Source organism: Balaenoptera ricei, chromosome 8 (assembly GCF_028023285.1).
Source record: "Balaenoptera ricei isolate mBalRic1 chromosome 8, mBalRic1.hap2, whole genome shotgun sequence".
NCBI classification, from domain to species: Eukaryota; Metazoa; Chordata; class Mammalia; order Artiodactyla; family Balaenopteridae; genus Balaenoptera; species Balaenoptera ricei.
In genome coordinates this window covers 93,276,874-93,293,917 of record NC_082646.1, presented here as the reverse complement: position 1 = coordinate 93,293,917, position 17,044 = coordinate 93,276,874, and positions in this window count along the sequence as shown.

Here is a 17,044-nt window from a genome sequence, read left to right as displayed (position 1 = left end):
TTATACATACATAAAATGGAATAGTGCCCTGCTCTAAAAATGAACTACTGATTCACAAAACTATACTGATGAATCTCAGAAACCTTATGCACAGTGAATGGAGCCAGGTACAAATGCATACATATATTGAGATTTCATTTATATCAAATTCCAGAAAATGCAAGCTAATTTAATTGTTTGCCCGCTGACAAGGGTAGGTGTAGAGATGGGTTACAAAGGAACAAAAGAAAAATTTGAGGGCGATAGGAACGTTTATTATTTGATGATTTTCATGGTTTCATAGTTGCGTGTGTGTAGACACATATCTGTTAAACTGATACAATAGCACACTTTAAAAATGTGTAGCTTACTGTACTATAATTATGCATCAATGAAGATATTTTAAAGGACACTTAAGACATTGAAAAGGCAATTCAGACACTGGATAAAAGTATTTGTAAAACACGTATCTCATATGCAACATATTTCTGGAATATATAAAGAACTCTTACAATTCAATAACAACAAAAGAAGACAAACCACTTAATAAAAAATGGGCAATGATTTAAACAGATGCTTCTTCAAAACAGATGCATAGCTGACAAACTAGTACACAAAAAGAAGCACACCCTCATTAGTCACTAAGGAAGTGCAAATGTATTCTACAATGAGATATGCCCACACATATTAGAAAAGTTAAAAGAACTGACAATGCCAAGTATTAGCGTGGATGTGAAGCAAGTAAAACACACATATATAACTTATAGGAAAACAATTTGGCATTTTATTATAAAGTTAAACATATCCTTATCATTTGACTTATCAATTTCACTCCTTTGTCTTTTCCCAAGATAACATATGTCTACGCAAAGAATTTTATGTAAATTTTCATAGAAGCTTTATTCTTAATAGCCATTAATGGAAAAACATTAATCTTCTGGAAAAGTGATAAACATAATGTGGCATCAATTTGTAAATCACTAAAGAAATTGTGTTGTATTCAGACAACGGTCTACTATTTAACAGTAAAAAAGAATGCAACAACATGAACGAATCACAAAAACTTTACATTAAGTGAAAAAAGCCAGACAGAATAGGTTATATATTATATTATCTAGCTGATATAAAATTTGGAAAAAGTCTACAGTGACAGAACCAGATTAGTCGTTGCCTGGGGCTAGGATGGGGGAATGAGACTGAGTTTAACGGGGAATGACGAAATATTTTGTGGTTACAGAAATGTTATAAATCTCTTGTGGTGATGGTCAACTGACCATATGTATTTGTAAAATCTATTTAACTGTACACTTTAAATGGGACAATTTTATTATCTAGAGTATAACAATATAATTGATCAAAATGAAAAGAAAATGATAAAAATAATTAATTGGTGTTGGCACAGCAGGGACATCAGAACACATTTAGAGTTTTGCTCCAGGTCTATATACATCTCCTGCTCTGTCATAATGCAGAGATTTGGAAATCACATTGAATCATTAAATCCATGACATATGATGACTGGACAGGATGAGCAGCCTTGGTGAGACAAATGGACCCCAGAGGGTGGAATGTAAACCCTTTGATTATTTAGGAGCCTGCAACATAAATAACGTTTTTAGGAGTCCAATTGTAGAGTATCCACTCTAAATTGAGAAAAAAATCCTGACTTGTACATCCTTTGCCACAATAAGGGAAGCAAAATCCCTGGTATGTATGCATAAATTCCAGAGGCATATATATATATATATATATATACACACATACACATACCACATCTGGGAATTATGTTCCAGCTGATATATTAATTAACATGGAAAGAATTTTGCACCAGATCCAGGCAGAAGTGAAAAGAGTTTTGCCACCTGATCTAGGCGATCCAATACATCTTTGTGTGTCTAATTCTGTCTTGGCACCTGCTTCTCAGAATACCTAACCTAATACAGCATGGCTTCACTAACAGGAAATCATTGGGCCAGTACTTCCCATTGGGTGGGCTGAAAAATTGTCAGATCTATATTTCAGTCTGAGGCTCTCCCTGCCAAGTTTTATTTTATTTCCTCTTTAAAAGTTTGAGCTCTGCACTGCAGTCTGAATGTTTCCCCTCCACAATCCCCCCACCCACATAACCCTTTATATTTTCACAGGTACTACCTCCCAATAAAGTTTTTGCACCTCTAACTCTGTCTCAGCGTCCACTTACTGGAAATATCCTAACTGCAAAAACATGTCTGTACAGGATTGATACATGATTGTTCATGGCAGTTTTCTTCATAATATCCTAAAACTGGAAACAACCTACATCTCCTTTATTGTTGAAAGGATAAACAAAGGTAGAATATTGGTGCCTTGGAACACTACTAAGCAATACAAAGTAATGAATTACATATAAACAAAAATGTGGATACATTTCAAGAATGGTAGGCTTGATTGAAAGAAACTGGACCTAGAAGAATTCATACTGTATGATTCCATTATATGGCTTTCTTTAAAAGAAAAATACCATCCATAGGGTCAAGAGATCAGTGGTTGCATGAAACCAGGCATATAGTAGGGATTAACTGGGAAGAGCCACAAGGGACCTTTATGAGGTAATGGAAATTGTCTATTTATTAATTATGGTGATGGATATATGAGTATATGTATTTTTAAAACTAATTAAAAATTTCACTTAGAAAGGGAGAGTTTTATGATATGTAGATTACACCTAAATGAATGTTTTCCTTTTTTTTTTTTTTTTTTTTTGATAAAGAGTGTATATCAAGCCAGATTGTATTTAGTCCACAGTGGCAAATAAATACATGCAGGTTGCATATATACATACACAAACACATAAATAAATGATGTATCTGCCCCCAATGCCTCCACTGTTATACAATTATTTATGAAAACATGATTATGTGATATAGATTTTTGAACACCTATTTTGTTCCAGGCAATTGCCTACGTACAGGGAATATATTGATATATATAAAGTTGAGATCGCCTTTGTCCCCAAAACCTGCACTTTAATGATAACTAGAGTTTAGTATTGGGATAGAAGAGTGGAGTGTCATTTAAAATGGGCTATTTATAGAAGACCATTAAGAAAAGAAAATATTGGAGAAAAAACATGAATTAAGTCAAGAAATTAGCCATGAAAATACCTTGAAAAGTGTGGGAGGCAGGGAGACAAGTACAACAGCTGTGAGATTATAATGCATTGGAATGTTTCAGGAAGAGCAAAGAAGCAGAGGAGCAAGAAGGAAAGTGGTAAAAATTTCAGTCAAGGAGGAGATTATATCAGCCACGGAAGGCTGCAGAAGGTACTTGAGATCATGCATGTAATAACTGTATTTCCTTGAGCCCAAGATTTCCACTGACCTTCTTCAGGAACCATCTTAAGAACAAAAGTAAAGTCAACAATTGGGAATCTTTATAATTTACCTTCTCCTGTCTTCCTTAACTGACTGCCCAGAAGATCTCTGCTTCTACTTTTCATTCAGAGATTTGATCCAGCATTTCATCAAATTAAAAAATTATAAACAAAACATGAAAGAGGTAAATTAACAGTTCATGTCTGTTAAATAAATATCAGGGGCAAACCAGTATCCCAGAACCTTGCTTGTTTATCACTTTAACAAGTATACAGGATAAACGATATTATCCATATTTTTTAAAAGAAGAAGCTTAAACTCAGATAATCTAAGTTATATATCCAAGATCCCATAACTAGCAAGAACCAAGGAAGGGTTCAAATCCAGGTCAGCCTGATTTTAAGACTATATTCACTCCATTATAACCACACTAATTCTGTCACTCTCCAGTTATGAATTAGACATTCTCAAAGCTGGTCGCAAAAGTGAAAATGTTCTACCCAGTGACAACAACTACTAAAATTCTTTGAAATTTTTCTTTCCTTTTTTTAAATTTTAATCATCCTTCTCATCTGAGTATTCTTTCTTTTTTATTTATTATTTTTTAATTTAATTTATTTTTTTATACAGCAGGTTCTTATTAGTCATCCATTTTATACACATCAGTGTATACATGTCAATCCCAATCGCCCAATTCAGCACACCACCACCCCCAACCACCGCCACCTTCCTCTCTGGGTGTCCATACGTTTGTTCTCTACATCTGTGTATCAATTTCTGCTCTGCAAACCGGTTCATCTGTACCATTTTCTGGGTTCCACATACATGCGTTAATATATGATATTTGTTTTTCTCTTTCTGACTTACTTCACTCTGTATGACAGTCTCTAGATCCATTCACATATCTACAAATGACCCAATTTCTTTCCTTTTTATGGTTGAGTAATATTCCATTGTATATATGCACCACATCTTCCTTACCATTCGTCTGTCGATGGGCATTTAGGTTGCTTCCACGACCTGGCTATTGTAAATAGTTATGCAATGAATATTGGGGTGCATGTGTCTTTTTGAATTATGGTTTTCTCTGGGTATATGCCCAGTAGTGGGATTGCTGGGTCATATGGTAATTCTATTTTTAGTTTTTTAAGGAACCTCCATACTGTTCTCCACAGTGGCTGTATCAATTTACATTCCCACCAACAATGCAAGAGGGTTCCGTTTTTTCCACACCTTCTCCAGCATTTGTTGTTTGTAGATTTTCTGATGATGCCCATTCTAACTGGTGTGAGGTGATGCCTCATTGAAGTTTTGATTTGCATTTCTCTAATATATAGTGATGTCGAGCAGCTTTCCATGTGCTTTTTGGTCATCTGTATGTCTTCTTTGGAGAAATGTCTATCTAGGTCTTATGCCCATTTGGGGATTGGGTTGTTTGTTTTTTTAATATTGAGCTGCATGAGCCGTTTATATATTTTGGAGATTAATCCTTTGTCTGATGATTCCTTGGCAAAATTTTTCTCCCATTCTGAGGGTTGTCTTTTCGTCTTGTTTATGGTTTCCTTTGCTGTGCAAAGGCTTTTAAGTTTCAATAGGTCCCATTGGTTTATTTTTGCTTTTATTTCCATTACTCTAGGAGGTGGATCAAAAAAGAGCTTGCTGTGATTTATGTCAAAGATTGTTCTTCCCTTGTTTTCCTCTAAGAGTTTTATAGTGCCCGGTCTTAATTTAGGTCTCTAATCCATTTTGAGTTTATTTTTGTGTATGGTGTTAGGGAGTGTTCTAACTTCATTCTTTTGCATGTAGCTGTCCAGTTTTCCCAGCACCACTTATTGAAGAGACTGTCTTTTCTCCATTGTATACCCTTGCCTCCTTTGTTATAGATTAGTTGACCATAGGTGCCTGGGTTTATCTCTGGGCGTTCTATCCGGTTCCATTGATCTATATTTCTGTTTTTGTGCCAGTACCATATTGTCTTGATTACTGTAGCTTTGTAGTAGAGTCTGAAGTCAGGGAGTCTGATTCCTCCAGCTCCGTTTTTTTTCCCTCAAGACTGCTTTGGCTATTCGGGGTCTTTTGTGTCTCCATACAAATTTTAAGATTTTTTGTTCTAGTTCTGTAAAAAATGCCATTGGTAATTTGATAGGGATTGAATTGAATCTGTAGATTGCTTTGGGTAGTATAGTCATTTTCTCAATATTGATTCTTCCAATCCAAGAACATGGCATATCTCTCCATCTGTTGGTATCATCTTTAATTTCTTTCATCAGTGTCCTACAGTTTTCTGCATACAGGTCATCTGTCTACTTAGGTAGGTTTATTCCTAGGTATTTTATTCTTTTTGTTGCAATGGTAATGGGAGTGTTTCCTTAATTTCTCTTTCAGATTTTTCATCATTAGTGTATAGGAATGCAAGAGATTTCTGTGCATTAATTTTGTATCCTGCTACTTTACCAAATTCATTGATTAGCTCTAGTAGTTTTCTGGTGGCATCTTTAGGATTCTCTATGTAAAGTATCATGTCATCTGCAAACAGTGACAGCTTTAATTCTTCTTTTCCAATTTGTATTCCTTCTATTTCTTTTTCTTCTCTGAATGCCATGGCTAGGATTTCCAAAACTATGTTGAATAATAGTGGTGAGAGTGGGCAACCTTGTCTTGTTCCTGATCTTAGAGGAAATGCTTTCAGTTTTTCACCAGTGAGAATGATGTTTGCTGTGGATTTGTCATATATAGCCTTTATTATGTTGAAGTAGGTTCCCTCTTTGCCCACTTTCTGGAGAGTTTTTATCATAAATGAGTGTTGAATTTTGTCAAAAGCTATTTCTGCATCTATTGAGATGATCATATGGTTTTTCTCCTTCAATTTGTTAATATGCTGTATCACGTTGATCGATTTGCATATATTGGAGTCCTGCCTCCCTGGGATAAATCCCACTTGATCATGGTGTATGACACTTTTAATGTGTCATTGGATTCTGTTTGCTAGTATTTTGTTGGCGATTTTTGCATCCATGTTCATCAGAGATATTGCCCTGTAGTTTTCTTTTTTTGTGACATCTTTGTCTGGTTTTGGTATCAGGGTGATGGTGGCCTCATAGAATGAGTTAGGGAATTGTCCTTCCTCTGCAATTTTTTGGAAGAGTTTGAGAAGGATGGGTGTTAGCTCTTCTCTAAATGTTTGATAGAATTCACCTGTGAAGCCATCTGGTCCTGGACTTTTGCTTGTTGGAAGATTTTTAATCACAGTTTCAATTTCATTACTTGTGATTGGTCTGTTCATATTTTCTATTTCTTCCTGGTTCAGTCTTGGAAGGTTATACCTTTCTAAGAATTTGTCCATTTTTTCCAGGTTGTCCATTTTATTGGCATAGAGTTGCTTGTAGTAGTCTCTTAGGTTGCTTTGTATTTCTGCGGTGTCTGTTGTAACTTCTCCATTTTCATTTCAAATTTTATTGATTTAGTCCTCTCCCTCTTTTTCTTGATGAGTCTGGCTAAAGGTTTATCAATTTTGTTTATCTTCTCGAAGAACCACCTTTAGTTTCATTGATCTTTGCTATTGTTTTCTTTGTTTCTATTTCATTTATTTCTGCTCTGATCTTTATGATTTCTTTCCTTCTGCTAGCTTTGGGTTTTGTTTGTGCTTCTTTCTCTAGTTCCTTTAGCTGTAAGGTTAGATTGTTTATTTGAGAGTTTTCTTGTTTCTTGAGGTAGGCTTTTATAGCTATAAACTTCCTTCTTAGAACTGCTTTTGCTGCATCCCATAGGTTTTGGATCATCGTGTTTTCATTGTCATTTGTCTCTATGAATGTTTTGATTTCCTCTTTGATTTCTTCAGTGATCTCTTGGTTATTTAGTAATGTATTGTTTAGCCTCCATGTTTTTGTGCTTTTTACATTTTTTTCCCTGTAATTGATGTTTAATCTCATAGTGTTGTGGTCAGAAAAGATGCTTGATATGATTTCAATTTTCTTAAATTTACTGAGGCTTGATTTGTGACCCAAGATGTGATCTATCCTGGAGAATGTTCCGTGCACACTAGAGAAGAAAGTGTAATCTGCTGTTTTTGGATGGAATGTCCTATAAATATCAATTAAATCTACCTGGTCTATTGTGTCATTTAAAGCTTCTGTTTCCTTATTAATTTTCTGTTTGGATGATCTGTCTTTGGTGTAAGTGAGGTGTTTAAGTCCCCCACTATTATTGTGTTACTGTCGATTTCCTCTTTTAGAGCTGTTAGCAGTTGCCTTATGTATTGAGGTGCTCCTATGTTGGGTGCATATATATTTATAATTGTTGTATCTTCTTCTTGGATTGATCCCTTGATCATTATGTAGTGTCCTTCCTTGTCTCTTGTAACATTCTTTATTTTAAAGTCTATTTTATCTGAAATGCGTATTGCTACTCCAGCTTTCTTTTGATTTCCATTTGCATGGAATATCTTTTTCCATCCCCTCACTTTCGGTCTGTATGTGTCCCTAGGTCTGAAGTGGGTCTCTTGTACACAGCATATATTTGGGTCTTGTTTTTTTATCCATTCAGCAAGACTGTGTCTTTTGGTTGGAGCATTAAATCCATTCACATTTAAGATAATTATCTATATGTATGTTCCTATGACTATTTTCTTAATTGTTTTGGGGTTTTTTTTGGACGTCCTTTTCTTCTCTTGTGTTTCCCACTTAGAGAACTTCCTGTAGCATTTGTTGTAGAGCTGGTTTGGTGGTGCTGAATTCTCTTAGCTTTTGCTTGTCTGTAAAGCTTTTGATTTCTCCATCGAATCTGAATGAGATCCTTGCCGGGTAGAATAATCTTGGTTGTAGGTTCTTCTCTTTCATCACTTTAAGTATATCATGCCAGTCCCTTCTGGCTTGTAGAGTTTCTGCTGAGAAATCAGCTGTTACCCTTATGGGAGTTCCCTTGTATGTTATTTGTCATTTTTCCTTTGCTGCTTTCTATAATTTTTCTTTGTCTTTAATTTTTCCAGTTTGATTACTATGTGCCTTGGTGTGTTTCTCCTTGGGTTTATCCTGTATGGGACTCTCTGCACTTCCTGGACTTGGGTGGCTACTTCCTTTCCCATGTTAGGGAAGTTTTCAACTATAATCTCTTCAAATATTTTCTCGGGTCCTTTCTCTCTCTCTTCTCCTTCTGGGACCCCTATAATGCGAATGTTGTTGCATTTAATGTTTGTCCCAGAGGTCTCTTAGGCTGTCTTCATTTCTTTTCATTCTTTTTTCTCTATTCTGTTTCATGGCAGTGAATTCCACTATTCTGTCTTCCAGGTCACTTATCCATTCTTCTGCCTCAGTTATGCTGCTATTGATTCCTTCTAGTGTAGTTTTCATTTCAGTTATTGTATTGTTCATCTCTGTTTGTTCTTTAATTCTTCTAGGTCTTTGTTAAACATTTCTTGCATCTTCTCGATCTTTGCCTCCATTCTTTTTCCGAGGTCCTGTATCATCTTCACTATCATTATTCTGAATTCTTTTTCTGGATGACTGCCTATTTCCATTTTATTTAGTTTCTTCTCTGGGGTTTTATCTTGTTCCTTCATCTGGTCCATAGCCCTCTGCCTTTTCATCTTGTCTCTCTTCTGTGAATGTGGTTTTTGTCCCACAGGCTGCAGGATTGTACTTCTTCTTGCTTCTGCTGTCTGTGCTGTGGTGGATGAGGTTGTCTATGAGGCTTGTGGAAGTTTCCTGATGGGAGCGATGGGTGGTGGGTAGAGCTGACTGTTGCTCTGTTGGGCAGGGCTCAGTAAAACTTTAATCCGCTTGTCTGCTGATGGGTGGGGCTGGGTTCCCTCCCTGTTGGTTGTTTGGACTCAAGCGACCCAACACTGGAGGCTACCCAGGCTCTTTGGTGGGGTTTATGGCGGACTCTGGGAGGGCTCATGCCAAGGAGTACTTCCCAGAACTTCTGCTGCCAGTGTCCTTGTCCTCACAGTGAGGCACAGCCACCCCTACCTCTGAAGGAGACCCTCCAACACTAGCAGGTAGGTCTGGTTCAGTCTCCTGTGGGGTCACTGCTCCTTCCCCTGGGTCCCAATGTGCACACACTGTGTGTGCCCTCCAAGAGTGGAGTCTTTGTTTCCCCCAGTCCTGTCGAAGTCCTGAAGTCAAATCCCGCTAGCCTTCAAAGTCTGATTCTCTAGGAATTCCTCCTCCTGTTGCTGGATCCCCAGGTTTGGAAGCCAGATGTGGGGCTTAGAACCTTCACTCCAGTGGGTGGACTTCTGTGGTATAAGTGTTCTCCAATTTGTGAGTCACCCACCCAGCAGCTAATGGGATTTGATTTTATTGTGATTGCGCCCCTCCTACCATCTCCTTGTGGCTTCTCCTTTGTCTTTGCATGTGGGGTATCTTTTTTTGGTGAGTTCCAGTGTCTTCGTGTCAATGATTGTTCAGCAGTTAGTTGTGATTCTGGTGTTCTCTAAAGAGGGAATGAGAGCATGTCCTTCTACTCTGCCACCTTGAACCAATCTGAAATTTTTCTTAACAGATGTCTTGAATCAGGTCATGGTTTTTAGTTAGGCGGTGACTTACCCACTAACATATAAACAATTAGTGAAGGAGTTAGAAATACAAGTCTCCTGATTGCTAGTGAAAGATATTTTTTAAAAGAGGGAAGCTGTCTGCTATCATAACAAAATATACAAAAATAAAAAATTTCACACTCTTGTTGAAAAGATATACGCCTCAGGACACCTTTGTTACAAGACATCATTACGATCTTTTTTTCTTTTTGGTGATCTAAAAATTAGGTATCAACAAATATTTCTAAATATCTTTCCATATAAAATAAAATGCATACAAATCTCATTATAAAGCTCTACTAATTACTACATAAGCTTCCTTGTTGTATTTGCCTCTCAGTTTCTTGAAAATCATTAGCTGTCAAATCCAGTGATCAAGCAAGAAACATCGAAATAGCCATTATCTCTGACAGGTATTACAGCAACCTTAAAAACCTGAGGTTTATTGACTTTGCTTAAATATGATGGATATTGGATGCTTCATTGATTCTTGAGAGGCAAGGAAAAAAATATTATTATTTTTAGGTACACAGGAGCTGAAAGTGTTCAAACACTAGTGAGCTTCAGAATGTATATCAAGATTAAAATCAATGTTTTTCAGGTTAATATCCATTATACATTTACAGTACTGAGTGGTTTTTTAAGTGTGCCCCCAAACCTTCCAATTCAGACTAAAAAGCATCACATTCAGTCCAGTCACCTCTCTCACAAGAGTTGAATTATAGAATGTATTGAATTTAGCTCTGAAATGAGAGCAACAAAATTGATTAGAGGGCTGTGTAATCAGGAAAGATGAAAGGGAAAATGTCTTTACAGCTAAGCCAAAGGGGGAAGAGGTACACATATTTGTACACATATTTGAATAGAGCAAATGTCAGAGTAAAAGAACCACTTATTTTGGCACAAGGTATTGTACAGCTGTGAATATTGGGGTGAAATATAGTAAAAAGCATATTTTTGGTGAAATCTGAAATGTAAGATAGACGTAATCTTTGTAGGAATGTAGTAAAACTAAAATGAACTGACATAGTTCTAAGAAATGTGTTAAACTTTAGTCAAGGAGTGGCAAAACCTGGATGTTTTATGCTTTCTTGTTACTGTTTTTACAACAGTTTTTTTTGCGGGGAGAGGTGAAGTTCTTTGAGAAATGGCTGAAAATATGTTCATTCTAGATTCCATGTAAGATGCATCTGCCAACAAAAACCATAATAATATTAAGTAAGATATGGGAGGCTTACTATGTGTTATTCAAACTGCAATGAAATTGCATTAATAAAATTGTATTAAATACTTCAGTGTAAAGAATCCCAATATCTGGATTTAAATTAAGTGAATTTAAAAATTTGTACTCTGCACTCTCTAAAAAGGAGAAGAATCAAAGAAAAAAAAAAATAACAACACAATACTTACAACAGCAATAATTATAATAAAAGTTAAAAATAATTTCAATTCCAGTATGTCCAGGAGTGAACCAAGAGTGTAAGCTGTGAATTGATTGCACCCTCACTGGATTCAGTTCATGGGCCTCCCACAGAATGAGAATTATGCAGTACTCTATGTTATTCTAGTGTTAAAAATAAGTAACTTTTATATCATACAGTCTTTAAATACAAGCTAAGTATTGTATCTGGTGCTTGATTGAGGAAACAGAGATTTCTTCTTGCAGTGGAGGAAAAGGGGCTGTCTTTGTTGTACAGACATGGCTAAGTAATTTGTTAAGGAGATTTTGGTCTTTAGACAATTATGCCCTAAACACTGACTTTAGAATTTAAGTTCTAAACATAACTCCAATCTAATCCAACTAAGTCCTTTGATTGTCACATCTTTAGGTAGACACATTCATTGACCTTGTTTATGATAAGGAAATTAATGTTTACAGAAGTAATGTAACCTGACCAAGACTAAATTAGTAATCCAGTAAGTAGCAGAGACCTCTCCAAACCCAAATCTGTTTGACATCCAAGCCTGTGCTCTTATCCACTTCCCCATAATTCAACTTAGCCACTTCCCCATAGTTCAACTTAGTGATTTTCAAACTGTTGTGTGCATCAGAATCATCTACATGCAGTGTTGTAAATAACTTCCCAACTCTGCACTCAGGAATATTACATTTGCATCTTCCAGCTGACCATGGTGGGAGTATTTATACCACAGAAATAGGTAAATACCACACATCAGGGTCTTCTTTTTATAAAGACAGATTTCTGGAATCCACAGATCTTGAATAAGTCCAAATAATTTGTGTTTCTCACACTTTCCCAGGTGATACCATTGCTGGTGGTGTGAGACGAATTATAGAATCACTAATCCAACTCATTTTTTCTCCACAGACACGTAGGTTTATTACAAACATTGAATAATACACTAAGGTGCTATGTATTCATAAAATCCTATTTATCTTGAAATTTAATTGGATAGTAAATGATATTAAATTAATCTTTCATCAAATTTTAGGAGGCTACAGGCAACAAAAAACTAGTAAAGGGGAAAAATATAAAACTTCATTAATGGTTTGGGGAAAATCAAGTATGTGTTTGGTGAAATATACAGTCCTCTTTTTCTTAATGTGGCAATTTATATATATTTAAATTGGACTAAAAATTTACTTAATACTGCAAAAAATTAACCTATACCTTTCTGTAGACTCAACAAACAAAACAAAGCAAGTTAATACATGAACATACACTCTAGTTCTTAAGTGCTCTAAGAGAAATAAAGTTAAGATTTAGTCTCAGCAGTTTTAACATTCATAAGAATTAATTCTTGACTTCATCTGTAAGCTTACTGACCTTATTTGTTGCTGTTTTAATTCTCCCAAGTTTCAGTGATTCATTCCCATACAATATTCTTAAGTCTATCCTTTAAATGATTTATCTCAAAATGCTAAGTCTAAAGGCAAAAAGAGGGGAAATTTACTGGTGTAAAGGATAATAAAACATAATAAAATTACATACAAAATATTTGGGTGAATGTATTAATATAAATACTTAGAGAAATGTAATTATAACTGCCATTAAAATTCTGGTTCAATTATTTTACATTTACTATTGCTAAATTCTTGATGAAAATAACAATGTGTTGAATAAAATTCATCACTTAATTTAAATGAGCAACTTTTTATAAAATCATTTAAATAGTAATAAATGGAAACTATAGTAGGTCCTGTCTCCTAGGTTGAAATGTAAACAGGATGCTTGGTTCTCAAGATAGATAGAGAGATAGATAGATAGATAGATAAACAGATAGATATAGATAGATAGGGATATACAGGTATAGGTATAAATAAAGATATAAATATAGGTATAGATATAGGTAAGATACAGGTATAGATACAGAGATATCTATGTCTATCTGTATATGTATATGTATATATCTATATCTATGGAGAGAGAAGAGAGATTGTATATTTAAAAGCCAAAATATTTTAGGATAAGCTTTTTGGATCCTGTCTTCTGTCCATTAAGTCTACCATATCACCATACTTCAGGGGGTGATGTACACACAAGCAATACACACTGTCCTGGCAAACATGGTGGCTCTGCTGTATATTTTTGAGTTAGATAGAATTATTGGAACTGGTCCTAGAAGATGGTTTGTAATTGTTAAAAGTATATATGCATCAAAACATTTTTAATGTTAAACTTAGCTCGCTTATTTTCAGAGTCACAATATGGTGTTCACTTGTCAGATTCATGCTTATTGTTTCATAATAGATATCATCACATGGATTTGATCACTGGGATATTGGAACTATGGTCTAGTTTGGGATTTGCATGCCCATAATGCCTACTTGTTTTCTTCTTGATTAGAAGGTTTTACAGAATCTGTCTTTTAAGTGTTGCTAAGTGGATCATTCTTTTCAGAAACAGTGCATCTTCAGAAAACTTGATGAAATGTTTCAAAACTTCATGGTTAACTCATGTTTAACAGTTCTTTGAACTTCAACAATCGCCTGCATTGAAAGGCATCGTAAAACAGTTAAGCTTCTTTTGGTGACAAAAGATGAATAAACTATCTTAGCTTTTGGTTCCAAATGCACAACATGATACAATTGGAAAGGAAGGCAGACTCATTGCTTTTTGGCTCCAAACCTCTTCATTGCTGGCTGCTGTGGAAGAAGTATGTTTTCAGCAGGGAGAAATTGACAGGAATACATAAGCTGTTTTGGCAAGCACTTCTGCATTCGGCCTTTTCCAGTTGATGCACCAAGATGATGAAAGGCCCCAAATAAATTAACAATCTTTTTGTTTCCTTGCCACGTTAAAGTCAATGGAAATATAGTACAAATTGAAAAAGAAAGATTTTAAAATGGAAGCAAACAATAACTAAAAGGGAAAACTGAATGAGTGGAACATTGAAGCAAATTAATTTCCACCTGATAGAGTGGAAAAATAATTCAACACTTGTTTACAAAATGCTTACTATATGCTGGGCATTGGGCTGATAAAAAGTTGATTACATAGCTTTTGTTCTAATGGAGAGATAGGGCACATTAACAAGTACTTATAGTGTGACAAATGGTACATTAAGAGTATGAGCAAAAAGCAAGGAGCAGATAGGACCAGGTGAGTCCCCACTCTTACCCTACTTTGCTGTGTATCTTTGGGCAAAACATTTCATCTCTCTGGCACTCATTTTTCTGTCATACTGAATAATGACAAGAAGTGTAAAACTCTCTCCATCTCCAAGTTTAGTTGTGTGAGAAATATCTCCACTCAGTACTCTAAGGAATGGGTACAGAATAGAGTCTTCAAATCAAGTATCCACAGTGGTCAGAAAGAAAATAAATGAAATGAGTATAAGCCAATGCGATGTATTAGGGATTCTGATCCAATGGAGAGTGTATGTCCCTTCTAAATTCATTTAAATTAAAATAAATGCACTCTCCTAGTACAGAAGTGGGAGATAAACATGTACCAAAACAAACAAGAAAAAAGGACAATTACAGTAAAGCCTCACATGAATTTTATAAAATAAATAATGTAAAGAAGAGGAAGAGATACAGCTGACTGAATAGTTAAGAAAGGTGTCTTATGGGAGGAACAACATAGTTCAACTTTGACAGATTAGTGTTTAGAAGGTTATAGAGGAACAGGGGATATTCTGAGGTGAAAGCCTTGCCTAAGTGCACTAAGTCAGAGATTGAAGTATTTGTTTTTTTCAGGAAAAGTTTGAGTAGATTGGACAAAAAGTCTAGATAAAGTTAGCTTGAAACAAGTTAAAAATATAGATCAGGTTGAAATTTTATGGAAACTTTAAATTATTAGGAAATATTGAGGATGTGGGAGATGCAGGTAACGTAGCTTTATAAAAGTGACAGCTTGGATTAAAAATGTATTTTTTGTCCAGACATTCTCCTTATCCTTAATTTACTATTTCATTAAATATTTTTTAAAAATCAAAGCCAGTTAAGGAGACTTAGTATTGTATTATTCTGTACATGGCTTTTATTATAAGCATTACAGAACTTGAGAAAAAGTAGAAAACTATTTAGAATGGCTTGAAGAAAGTTCTGCCTTAAAGAAGGGGACTAGAGTAGAGAAAGACTTAAAGTTGATTTTAGATCTCCAAATACAAGATTTTTAGTCTTTTGCATGAAAATATATATTGTATCTGCATAGACCATTTTTCTTCATATATAATATGAATTTCTATCTTTTAATATTAACAGTTAAGAATGGACCATTGACATGCATTATAGGAAAGTAGAATTATGTACAGTAAAATACTGACATATAAAATGTGTTCACTAAAACTGTCTCTTATTGGATAGAGTTTTTAAAGAAGCATTTGGAGATCTTTGTTCAAGGAAAAAACCAAAAATTCACAAATAATTTTCTTGGTTATATTTCAAATTTCAGCCAGTTTGTCATAAGAATTATTCAGCATATTGGCCTCCAACATTTGAAGAGCTGCCAAACTCACCATAGTTAATTTATATGAAAGAAAATTGTATTTTTAAAAAAATTGCTTTCCTCCTCTTCTGTTGCCATGCTTAGAAGTTAAGGTATCAATAGTCTCAGATTTACTGTTTTATTAAGATCCAGATGTATTTTTCCCAACATGTAAATACTGTCAGTGATTAAATGAAAAACAAATAAATTATATTAATTAGAAATCAAAACTAATTGAAGGGATACACTAGAATCTAAAAATGTAATATCAACAGCAAATACTTGCAGAGGTTCAATTTAATTAAAGACTTAAAAGTCAACAAATGAATCTGCTCTGCATATCAACTACCCTGCTCCACCTCTACTATTACCACCTGGTCCATGTGTCATCTTTTCTCACCTGGACTATGCCAAGAGCTCCCCACATCTTCTGACTGCTGCCTTTCTTTTTTTTTTTTTTTTTTTTTTTTGAGTTGTGAATTTTTAAAAACTTTTATTTACCTTCTCCAGGTCATATGTACTATTTTTTTTCACTCTATTTTTTTTTTCTTTTTTTAACATCTTTATTGGAGTATAATTGCTTTACAATGGTGTGCTAGCCCACGTACCTGGGTAGGGCAAAAGAAAAAATTGACTGCTGCCTTTCTTGTTCTTCTGTAATCCATTTTCCATACAGCTGTCTCTCTGTGCTCTAGCCATAGGGTCTTTCTTTCCATTACTTAAACATGCAAACCTCCTTTGGGTGCTCCTTAGTTGAGGTGCCCTGCCACCACACACTCACATGCTTGGCTTCTTCTTGCCAGTCTAGTCTCTGCTCACAGGTCACCATTTCTGAAAGGTTTCCCTGACCATTTCATTTAAATTAGACCCTGACCCAACTCACACTCTCTCACATTATCCTGGTTACAGTCTTCATAACACTTAATTCTTTATGTCTATTTTTCCTTGAGTGAATATAAGCTCTATGAGAGCAGGGCTTTCCCTGTATTATTTACTGTTAGAGTTCCAGGATCTAAAAAGTTACTGACATAATAATAGACTCTCAAAAATATTTTCTAAAATAAAGAGCAAGCTTTTTGAGGAAATTCTTAGAAAACTGGATATTTTTGTGAGATACTGATTCTGAGTATTAATCAAAATTGCGAGATTGGGATTGACATATGCACACTACTATATATAAAATAGATAACTAATAAGGACCTACTGTATAGCATAGGGAACTCTTCTCAGTACTCTGTAATGACCTATATGGGAAAAGAATCTAAGAAAGAGTAGAGATAGGT